Genomic DNA, 12,110 nt, shown 5'->3' with positions numbered 1-12,110 from the left:
TAGAGGGAAATGGCATCAAAATGACAGCTTTCCAGTCATCTGCTTAATTTCTCTCTGTTGGAAATGACTAAGAACCTAACTAACCTAAACTACCTTGTTGAAATCTTTTTTCAACATAGAACATCAAAACCTCAGGTATAAAAGTTAATTTTCCCTACAATGAACTTCACAATAAATTTCTCACATCTAATTTAAATATTAAAATTATTTACAAATGTTATAGCTCTTTTTTATTTTTTCCTGTAGTTGAAATTAATATTGGTTTTTAGTTTTGAGACAGGAATGTTTTAATGTCCTATTGTGGACAATGTCTTAGCACATTAACATAGAGTATTATTCTGATTTTTGTCAGAATATCTCTGTCTTTTAAATAGTGCTTTCTGAATTCAGGTCTTAAACTGTTTTCAGGGTTCTACTGTTTGTCACTGTTACGCTGAAGCAGGATGTGTTACTGTATGGATGTTAGTTTTTAAGTGGTATTTTCGTTTTATTTTTTCTTTTTAAGTGAGACAGAAATGACTCTTACTACAAACGGCATCCATACCTGGTCTTGACAGCATTTATCCCTTTTTTTACCTTGTGTACCTCTTTTCTTAACAAATGTGATTGCAACCCCCACAAATGTGCATGTTACTTTTGATTTCTCTTTGGTTCACTAGCCTGGGATGCAGTCATTTATTTATCTGATAAATAGCATGGCCTTAATGGATGCCTCATAAAATCTCTGAACTGTTAACAGAGATGCAATATCAAACCATTCTGAATTCCAGTTCCTTGTAATTGCCTGCTTGTCCAAAAGCAATCTTGAAAAGAAGAATATTGAATTAATTTGTTACGTGCCCATTAGCTCATTCTGGTTTTGAGCCTGGCAGTGTCAGGGAGCAGCACACAAAACACACGGAAAGCAAAGTTGGTGTAGGCTGCTGCTCTTCCTTGACATGGCTCCCTCAAGTGTGAGGGGGTTTCAGTACACAGAGAATGCAAAGTAACCTCCCTGAGGCAGTGATGTGGCTTTGCCTTAGATGTGAGTGCAAATGCAAACCCTGAAATGACAGTTTAAAGAAAATACTGTATGCAATTAACTGCCTTTGGTTTGGCATTAACTTTGTTTGCTGTGGCTGCTGAGTTTGATGCAATTTAATCAAGGTAAGCAATTTTAAGTAGCCAAAGATGGCTTTAAAGAGAGGTGGTGATTTCTGGGTTTGGATATACCTGCCTCTGTGGAATGTGAATGGGAGAGTGAAATCTGGTCTTTGATTTCTATTGAGTGGCTTTGAAAAAAGCACTGTGGAAATAAATTTGTTTGACATAGTCCTACTGTTCTTCTTTTAATCTACCCTTGTGTGAAACATGATAGCTGCCTTTATAAAACATCAATTTTCCAAGTCTTTTGGAGCTCTGTCTTAATATTAATGTGTTTTGACAGGAGCAGAAGCTTAAGTTTTTGTTCTTTATGCCAGTTCTACAAAACCAAAATCATCTCTGATAATAAAGCTCTGATTCAATGTGTTCAAATTTCTAATCTCCTGAAGAACAAAACTTGGTGTCTGTTTCATCTGCAGTAAAAAGTTTGCCAGGGCATGAAGTGTGGCAGGACTGGGTCTTCATATGGTGCTACTTTTGGGGAATCCTGCACAGGTTTGAATTTATAAAGGCCTCATTCAGCATGTAAACTAATCTGGCTTTGGTTTTAAAAATGCCAAAATGCTGCTTTACTCAAGGCCATTGCAACTTAGTCTATAAAAAGGTTAAGATATTCTGGCATTAAAATCTGAGAATTTAAACATTATTTCTCCCTCCTCCTAGAGAATTTGTTATTTTGTTATTAGCTTGTGAATTATATTTGAACTATCTGCATTTTCTTTTTTGAGGCAACCTAAAGTGTGTCTATTGGAAGCTTTGAACTTTTAGTAGTGGAAACTCTTTTGGAGATCTATATTATTTTGGGAAAAAAAAAAAAAAAAAGAAAACAAAAAAACCCAAACCAGACACACAGAGACACAGAAAAAAAAACAAACAAACCCAAAACCAAAACAAACCAAAACAAATGAAAAACCAAATCTTAAAATTGCCTTCAGATCTCAGAAGTTAAACACTGTTGTTGTGGGTTGTAAGGGAAAAGATTTGAGCAAATCTTCCATAGTTACTTGTTTCATTTGGCAGTTTCTCTACCTGGCTCCTCTTGCTCCCACAATAATCATAAAATAGTTGGCTGCATATTGTAGTACTGTCAACAAAGCCTTGGAGTAAATGTGTTTGCACTTCCCATTCCTCACCTCAAGGTATAGCACAATGTGTGGGAACTTTCAGTACTACCTGATGATGAAACTTAAGGGATGACTAAGATAAAACACCAAGGAAATTCTGTATTCACTCATTTTCCTATGGTTCATTTCCAGTGCCTCAGAGGCAGCTTCATACCAGCTGTAACCAGTTCAGTAGTAGATACATTTCAGCTGGGGATATGCAAAATTCTTTCTTTTATAGTGATTGAACTTGGAGGTACATTATCTTTACCAGGTGTGAGGACACCAGTGGTGTTTAAGGCGGGTATCAGGTGTTTAATAAATGGTGCTGGGTGTGGCTTTGGGTTAATTAAAGTGGAATAACTGACATAAGAATCAGTGTCCATAGGGTCTGTGAGTCTCTTCTGCCTGGCACTTACTCCTGGACAATTCCAGAAGGAACATTAGTACAGGTAAGCATGTAGTAAGACTGCTCCAGGGTACTTTAAGTATTTGTGGCTTGTAGCTTCCTGAGTGACATCTAGTTTTGATGGCTGAGCTTCTATTCTATATAATTCTCTAATCCATCTTTGAAATAAGCAGCACTCATACCTTAACTGTGGACTGTATGAAGCATTATCTCTTGCTTTTTCTTGCTTCTGCTTCATTCAAGGGCCCTGTGCATTGGTATTGGGGAAAGATTTTGAACAGGGTGAGGTTGCTTAAACACCTTCCCATTTTGAATGTGACTTTATGGTCTTGTGTCATGTCCTACTATGGTCAGCACTATTTCAACTGAGCAGTCCTAATCTATTAAGTTCTTCCTCTTAAAAAAGGCTTTTTGTGGTTTTGGTTGTCCTGGTTGCCCTCCTCATCTCTTACATGGATGGCTGGAAAGATCTATGAGAAACACAGAACTTGTACAATGGCATTCTTTTGCTGTGATGGGATAGAAAGCATGTTATGGTGACATGGACTACAAAGAAGAAACTTGTTTTGCTCTGGTAGCAGTGTGAAACTGGAGCATTTTGTTGTCTGTACCTTGAAAGCACTTAGAATCTAAACACTGGAGCTGGGCAGGGAGGAGGGATATAGCACATGGATAAACAAATGACAGCTCATCCCATTTGCACCACCCAGCTGACATGGATACAGTTTTTTAGGTTATTTTGGGAACCTTCCCTGTTGTCTAGCATGTCAGTATCAGACCAGTAGTAGATGCCTATTATTAAGCCTTGTTTCAGTGGAATTTGGGGGCATCTGCTGATAATACTCTTCAGGATATTATGTCAAGAAGAAAGGAAAGGAATGCAAAACTGGGGGGAAGTCCTGAAGGTATTTGAAACCAAGAGGTATTGTGTGAAAACTGAAGGATGTGGAGGCTCTGGAACATTTTATGGACTAGACTTGAAGGCGACACTTAAAAACATAAGTTATTGAATCACTGTTGCTCTACTGAATTATGTCAGAAGTCCCTAGCAAAAATTCTTAAACTTAGGGAGATTTCTGTCGTCCTAGTGGTTCCAGAATTTATAATAGACTGTAAATATTTTGTGTTAAATTTTAATAGCCTGTGAATAAGAAGATTTTAATTTCAGTCCTGTATTTTATATGAAAGTTTGAGTCAGCATGTGGAAGAAAATCACATCCTAGGTCACTGGTTTGGAAGTTATTTTAACAGATAAGGGCTGAAAAACAGCTCTGTCTCCTAGTTTAAGCAGAAAAATGAATGGGATATGGTACTTTTTTTGTCCTAATAAAATTAGGATCCAGATTCATAAATGGAGTGTGTTTGCTGTTGGTTTATATTTAATAGACTTGTTTTGTGAATAAAATCAAGCACAGATTTCTAAGAGAGCAAATACAGAAATTTAAAAACATGACTATGTGGTCAGGCAAATCAAGCTGTTCTTCAGTGGCACATTCTTGCACATTGGTGATGTGTTGAAGGAAGTAGAGCAGCTCTTAATCCCATTTTGTCAGTAGCTGGATTTCTGGATAAGAGGTTTTCCCTTGTGTAGAGATTGTAAGGTTTTTTCAACACCTGAGGAATCAAATTCTGTTAATATGGTAGAAGCAGGTGGTTTTTTTGTTTTTTTTTTTACTCCTATCTTATTCAAACTTAGTCACATGTGACTGATCCGCTCTGCTCTCAGCATCAAGTGCAAATGGCATTTGTGGGTTCTGTGATTGGAAAAGGCTTTCTTAGCTCAAGGTGTAATGTTACACTGTTAGTGCAACCTGTGCAACACAGTTATGTTCTACTCAGCAAGCAAAACGTTTGAGTCAGCAGATAAATGCAGTTTGTGGCATAAACTGCCTGCTGTGTGTTTATAAATATACATTTACAGTGCACTTTCCAATACTTATTTATGCTTTCTGAATGTATTAAACTAGCACGTTTATCTTGCAGATTAAACAGGAGCTTGTTAGATATTAGCACAAAGTTATTTCCAGAAAAAATAATGTATTTAAATATGAAAAATCAGTGATTACTGAAGTACTATTTCAAAATTTTCTTTCGAATAGTTTTCTCTTTTTCCTCTTAATGTTTGTGCATTTTTGTAGCTTAAGTGCTATATGTGCTGATTTTGATACTATTCAATTTGGTGCTATTACTAAAAAGTTGCTTTATTCTTAGCATATTGTAAACATAAAGATCATCTGAAAGTTCTGGTAATTTGTATGTTTAGGATTTACAGCACCAAACATAACAATCATATCACCTGATTATATTGTAATCCACTGAACAAATAATACCAATCCAGCTTTTTGTTCTTAGTGAGTAAAGCAGAAATAAAACAATTTTCACTGGTAAGGATGAAATGCATGATTGTGGCCATTTCCCTAATGCAGATTCGTAATATATGCAGCATAAATAGGGTCCTACCACTCTGCAGAAGCTGGTTGAGTCCAGACCCCTCGTTAATTGGGCCATGCCACCTTTACCAGGCAGTGTGGATGAAAAAGTGGAGAGCAGAGCAGTCAGACCTGATGACCCTTGGTTGTGGAGCATACAGGTTTAGTGATCCAAAGTTTAAAATCTTTGACAAATTTCAGAGTGACCCAGTGGACTGGATGCCCATTTGCTCCTGTGAAGTGTTAGAGGCAATCTTGGAGCAGAGTTTTCAGTTTAATTCAGAGTTTTCAGTTTACTTCAGAGGTTTTGTGGTTCCTGAGGACCAGTAGTACAGGGATTACTGGGAGAGGTAACTGAGAAGCATCCCCCTGATCTGAAATACAAACTTTAAGGTAGCTGGACCTGCTATTTCTTAACTGCATGATGGGTTTTGGTGTCAGGTATCACCCAGTAAACCTTCTAATGTGAACAGACCTATGTTTTATTAGGAAAATAGGATTCAGGTGTGGGGATTAGTTTCAGAGTATTTTCTGGTATTGCCATTGTTGATTCTGAAGTTAAGCACTTTTGTTCATGCTTTTGAAGTCTATGAATGCTTTCTTTAACTGGACTACTACACACAGTAGTTGTGCAGGTAGGTGTGCCAAATTTCAGCTGTTACAAATGTTTGTAGTATTAACTACTTGAGATGGCCTGGTTTGTTATCATGAGAGACTGAAGAAATTGTCACAATATTGTCTGCTGTGAAATTTTACCTGTAGTAATTTCAGTAATATGACATTTAAAATAAAACCTCTTTCTTTTGTTTCCTGCTTACTAGTGAGCTTTTAAGGCAAATAGTCTGTGCAGCTGATGTGTCTTACATTGTTGTGTAAATAATGCAAAAATCAGTAAAAGTTTAATCTTAATCGTTTTAATGATCTTTGATAATAACGTGCTTTAATATGAAGGACAGGACTGCAAAAATTGTTTGTTATATATTTCTTGACATCACTATATTGATCAGAATTCTCCTGTTAACAACTATTACATTAAGTTTGTTGTAAGTCCTTGATAAACAAACCAACTTTAAATTTAAAGTTACATATATTTGATTTGAAGCTTTTTGGCCCATATGTCTTTTCAGGACCCTCTAAATTGTGTCCAAATTTTTTAGTATTGACTGGTATTGTGAGCCAGTGATTTTTAAATACTTCCTGCTTACATATATTTAATCACTTGTCAGATGTTGACCAAATGTACTCCCTTTATTTCAGTTGCTTGCAGGTGTAAAATTCAAGAGATTATACCAATGTGAGACTGAGGCAAGTTCTTGTTGGGTTTACTGATAACAAAGTACCTATAACATTCTTTTTGCTGTATCTCTTGAATAGATATAAATAATTAATATGCCATTAACCAGTGTTGATTGTTTAATAGGAGCTGGGCAGTCTTTTCTAAAATATTTTATTTATTATTATTGATGGCTTTTGTACATAATGGCATCCTTGTTTGCTTCCATATAGAATTTAGCATCTGTGGCATGTATTTATATATATCATTAGTAAAGTAGTATTATAATTAAAACCATGGGGGAGGAAATGTGCTTCCCCAATTCATGTGGCACTTGTGAAAATGAATGGCTGTTTATCTGAACTCTGATTCGAAGCCAGGTGTCTCTCTCAGCAAGTGTCATTCCAGGCTAGGTTTTATCATCACTTTTTTTGCTCTGGAATGGAAACCCATAATCTGTGTGCAAGCAGGCCTTGAACTGCAGTGGAGTTGGTATTTTACAACTGTGCTAAGCTATAATTACGCTAAGTAGTTTATGCAATGAATTTGGGAAGAAGAAGAGTAAAGATAAGGATTTAATGTCTGAAGGGCCAAGTTAATAAGGTCACTAATTATGTAAATACAATGAACGTATTCATTCTTCTTTCAGTTTTCAAGCTAGTTGTTTCAATAAGTAAGTAATACAGTGCAGGATCTTGAGTTTTTGGGGACTGCTGATGGCAAGGAGCACCAAATGTTGTTTTCAGCTAGTGACAGCACAGGTGGTGTTGGCTGTGGAAGTTCCAGTTGGAAACAAAGGGATAGGATGAGGTACTGAGATTTGTCCTGGCATCAGGTAAATAAGGCCCTATTGAAACATAGATTTAGAAGAAACATAAAGATTTTAGTTACAGGCTAGCTGTGTTGAGATTAGGTGGAATAGGAAAGGACTTGGGCCCAGTGAGAGTTAATTAAAATAGTTAGGAGAGCTGGACCTGTAATGGGTTTTAAGATGTTAGTAACTGATTACTAAATAATTAATGATCTATCATTTATATGTTTCTTTAGCTGTGCTTAGAATGAGGAGTAGAAAAATTGATAAGTTGGTGTAGGGAACAAGGACAATTACCACTTTCCTCCCTTGGTGGGAACCCATTCAAAAGTCATGCAAGAGGAAACTTAGAGGTCACTAAATTAGGATTGTTAAAGCTCAGGCAAAAAGGTCAAAGTGAGGAAGATGAGTTACTTCATCCTTTTTAGGACCACTGACCCAATTCAAGACCACCAACTCAATTCAGGACACACACTGCACATGCTTAATGACATTGCAGCTCATTTCCATACGAAGCGGAGAATGGGAGGTGTTAATGTCATCAATATGCATTTGTATTTTGGATATTCATAATTTTTGTAAATAAAAAGCTTTGTGTTTGCTGGGATCGGGGCCCTGTGTCTTAGGGAGCTATCCCACACAGAGCCTGGTGCCAAATAAAACATAAAAACTTCCTAACTCTAAACTGTTGGAGAGTTTTGGTCCGTCTCAGTTGGATACCAATATTAGATCAATATTCATATTTTGGTAAATCACTATCAGACACTCTGTTCCCAGTTTAAGCACTTAATTGTTCTGTGTGCTTAAATTATTAACCATCTCCTGTGCCCCAAAATGTCAGATAATATGAAAAATACAATGAACTGTGCTGAGCACAGTAAAGTTTTTCTTATTTCAGGTAGTGCTTAAAGCACTGTATTAAGCATATTGGATGGAACATCAAACATCTTACTGTTTCTCAGGGTTTGCATGTCACTTTTTTACTGTTTCAGCAAAATCAAAGCCAGTTGAGCTACAAGTCTTGCACTAGATTTGTGGCAGAACTTTGCTGTTTGATTTATTCACTTTTATCAGTAGGAATCTGTAACTTGCTGCTCAGATACATTGCATATGCTAGACTTGTCCTGAGATACTGAATGTAATGGTTAACACTTTGGCCAGATGTCAGGTTTGGATTTTATTTCTTCCTTCTACAGTTTTACACTAAAAGGGATTTGCTCAAAAATACATGTTGCTTCCAGCTCAAACCTCTTGGTCGTTGCAGTTATTTTTCATCCTAAATATCCCCTCTGACCAAATTAGTGAGCACTATCTAAGGTGTAATATGCTTATTTTCACACCAGCCCACTGATATACTGCCATTCAAACTCTCTGAGTCTCTGCAGTACAGACAAACTCCCCAGTTCTGTTTGAAACCTCTGAGATATTTGTTAGGGGGTTTTAATATCTTCGCCTGCAACTCAAATTTAGACCATCAAGTTCTGCTCAACTGCCTCAAACCCTGCATATGGCAGACGTCTCTGTGAGCTTGAATTTCTAATGCTCATGTTCCCTCTCTGCCTTATGTTGTGCTTCTGGTCCTAGTCTGACTCACCTCAGATGCTGAAGTGTTCACTAGTGCCAAGACTAAACTTGACAGGATTTGAAGACGTGGTTTTTTGTGGTGTTTTTTTTTTCCCTTCCTTGTCTGAAGGTGCCTGTTAACTTAGAGTTCAACATCCTTCCTGGGTCTCTTATATAAATTGCTTAATTGTAAGGAGGTTCATATAAAATATGACAGACACAGTCTCAAATTATACTGTTGCCATGGAGGGCTTGAATTAAATTTCAGCTCCTCAGTGCTTCAGTGTGGAAACATAGCAGTTTCAACAAAGAGGATTTGGGAAGCACCTCCAATGAAGGGCATAGGATTTTGGTTATTTAGGGGATAGGACAGCAATACTGCCTGTGAATGATTTCCAGTCATCTGGGTTAGCTAAACTGAATTTTAAATCTGAATGCTAAAAACTGTTCTGTGGAAAGAAAAGGGCCTTTCTGTTTTTCAGATCATTATTCTTGCCAGCTAAACCATGAATCTGGATTTGTTAGCTGTTTGTTTTTAATTCCATGTGTGGCAAACACAAGTTAAAATACTTGTATATGTATCTCCTAGCATAAAACAAGGAATGGATAAGGAATTGTTAGAGAATCCAGAACCAAAGCTTTAATCTCTTCTGGTGGTTTTTCTTGCAAGGGTCAATAATGATAGGTTTAAGGAATATCATCTTTTTGTGCATTTAGAAAATTCTCATTCTGATAAAGAATTTATTGAATTGAAACTGTTTGTTTTTAGCTTCTCTGAGCTCAAAAAATTATTTGCTTAACCTAAAAAGCCAAACTATTGTGGTTATGAAATAATTAAACAGCCTTGAAAGCATCTACTTGGACAATAATCCTATTGTAGAAAATACCACCTTTTTCATCCAAACTGTCATCCAAATAATTCAAAACCTAAGTACAATATATCAGCCATGACCACTTGGCATCTGTTTCACTAGAAATTGCTTATATAATTTGTTTTGCCTCTTTAGTTTTGTGCCTTAGGTTTTTGTCTTCAAGTGGGTATTTTTTTCATAAAACTACTTTTGTTTCACTAGGGTGCTTCTTCTTAAGAGAGTGGCAATCTAAGTTTGAAATTGGGATTTAGAATAACATCCTGACTCTCTCCAGCTCTGAGTGGTGTGTGCTAAGCAGCCTGTTCTTTCTTTATCAAGTGGGTACTGATGCACTGAGAATTTTTAAGGGAGAATATACACAAAAATTAAACCAATTTTAGATGCAAATATATTGTGGACAGCTAATAGATGTCTGATTTTTAATATCCAACTCCTCTTTTTTTTTTTTAAATTTATAATCCTCTATGGTGTTTATCTATTGTTAGATGATGGCAGATCTGTAATACATCTGCAAAATCTTCTCTTCTCACCTCTTAGTTTAATAAGGAATAAAATACAACAAACCAAGCTCAATTCTGGCCACCATCTTTTGAAAGCCAAGCACTGAAATGCACTGTTTTAATACTGGGACAAGTTCTGTAAGCCTGTTGATGATATTCTGTTTATTACAGAACTAATGGACTTGAAAAAGATGAAAAGTTGAAAAAGCTGTCTTGTTATCTATGTTTAAAAAGGGGGAAATTAAAAAAAAAAAATCTTGTAGTTGCTTTCTGGCCCTCAAGAATTAGAAGGAACTCTAATGTTCAATGACTCTTCAATTGTTTTACTTGGGAAATTAACATCTTTTGAGGCATTGATGTTCCAGCTCCTGTAAAACAAATAAAAAACTGAATACATCATTTAGGTCTGTCTTAATAACGTGCTTGGAATGGCTACTGGGACTCTTACTTTTTAGTCCAGATTAAAACCCTTGAACCTGTTTTGTAGTATGGGGTATATTGATGCCTGGTCTAACACCTAATAGAGTTTTGTCCTATTTCAGATTTGTAGATTGGGGCAGCTCTGTCAAATACAAAGCTTTGAATATAGGTTTTCAGCTTTATGTATCAACATCAACTTCAGCCATGTGGTGACTGTACAGTTCAAAACCAGGGTTTTTGTTTGAGGCAGTCAAGAGGAGGTGGAGATCTGTTTTAAAGATCATCTCTTTTTGTTTCAATCAACTGCATGCTCTACAAACATGTCTTGAAGGAAGATACCAGACCCCAAGATCACATTCAGGCTGCACAAAACAGCAAGTGACACAGTTGCCTTCAGTGCAGTGATATTTTGAAGTAGCATAAATGCTGAACAAGTCCTGTCATCACTGCAATCTTTCACGCTAGCCCACCATTACGGTGTTCTGGTGTCTCAGTTTATGTTCTAACAGGCTTCAAAGATGGAAATCTTTTACAAAAATCTGTTTTAACCAGCCTGCTGTGGTGTGTAGCCATCCTGTGAAAAGCAAAATGCCAGTGAAATGGTCTTATGTTGGTCTGAATACTTGTATGATATAGTTAGTGGGAATGAGGAAATGGATTTCTTTTTTTGTTGGTAGCAGGAAATCCTCTGGTTTTGGAGTGGTGATTTGTGTAGCATCAAGGATTTCTTTATTTGTATATATTTATATAACTGAGTACTATCTTTGGAGTAAGATCTAAAACTAAATCAATCTAATATTGTCTAGGAGAAAAACTACAATTTCTATTTTTTTTAATAGCTCAAGCATTTTTGGTTCTGTGATGTAATTGTAGCTGACAGAAAGGTCTAGTCTTAAAATGCTCAACCACATTTAAGTTTAAAGAGTTAAATCAGGCTCTGAAGCAGAGAAAGTTCACCTTAAAAATAAATAACAATCAGAATAAGAAAGGAAGCTAAGAGGTTTGGTGTGTATGTGTAAAAACTGCTCTTTGCTCCAGGCATTATCTTCCTACCACATCTGGTCAAAAGTATGTCTTTTTGAGGTCAGATTGTAAAATGCTCAAACAAGAGGTCACAAAGTTGTGTCGTACTTGTGTAAAGCCAGCAGTCTTGTTTTGGTTTAAACTGGTGTTACTGAATTTAGATTTTTAGCCCAGAGCTCTACTGTAAAAAAACACAGGTATTAAATTCATGCATGCAGGAAAAAAACCTTCCTTCAGGTTGACCCTTCCCCCACTACTTCTAGTCAGATGTGCTTATTTTACCTAATGTGCATTTAGGTGTGGAAATTTTCTCAAGAAATTAAGATGATGTGACAGATTACTGTATGCACAAGAAAGAGGTGATGACATTTCTTCCTTGACAGAGAGGAGCTGTATGGTGATACAAGTTTTATTTTAATATATATCTAATTGTGAAATGTGCTTTGTTTTACATTGATTAGAAATTCATGAAGAATAGCTGATGTTATATTAACATTGATGAAGAACATGCCTACTACATTTGGCATGCAGTTGCCATGGCAACTGTACTGTAGAGTGACCCAA

The 12,110-nt window shown here is 36.4% G+C and overlaps 1 protein-coding gene across 26 annotated transcripts in view; it reads left to right on the top strand.

The window, feature by feature from the left end:
- Positions 1-12,110, top strand: part of NRXN1 (neurexin 1) — a 681,973-nt gene that overhangs the window by 138,998 nt on the left and 530,865 nt on the right. The window contains exon 1 of one of the 26 annotated variants that reach the window (XM_069009417.1): positions 2,554-2,698. The exons of the other annotated variants lie outside the window; for them this stretch is intronic. The gene's annotated coding sequence lies outside the window, so the exon portion shown is untranslated. Of the gene's footprint in view, positions 1-2,553; positions 2,699-12,110 lie in introns of those variants that run through there. 26 annotated transcript variants of the gene reach the window in all.

Source organism: Aphelocoma coerulescens, chromosome 3, assembly GCF_041296385.1.
Source record: "Aphelocoma coerulescens isolate FSJ_1873_10779 chromosome 3, UR_Acoe_1.0, whole genome shotgun sequence".
Taxonomy (NCBI): domain Eukaryota; kingdom Metazoa; phylum Chordata; class Aves; order Passeriformes; family Corvidae; genus Aphelocoma; species Aphelocoma coerulescens.
The sequence above is the reverse complement of the archived record's forward strand: the minus strand, read 5'-3'. Positions and strand labels throughout refer to the sequence as shown.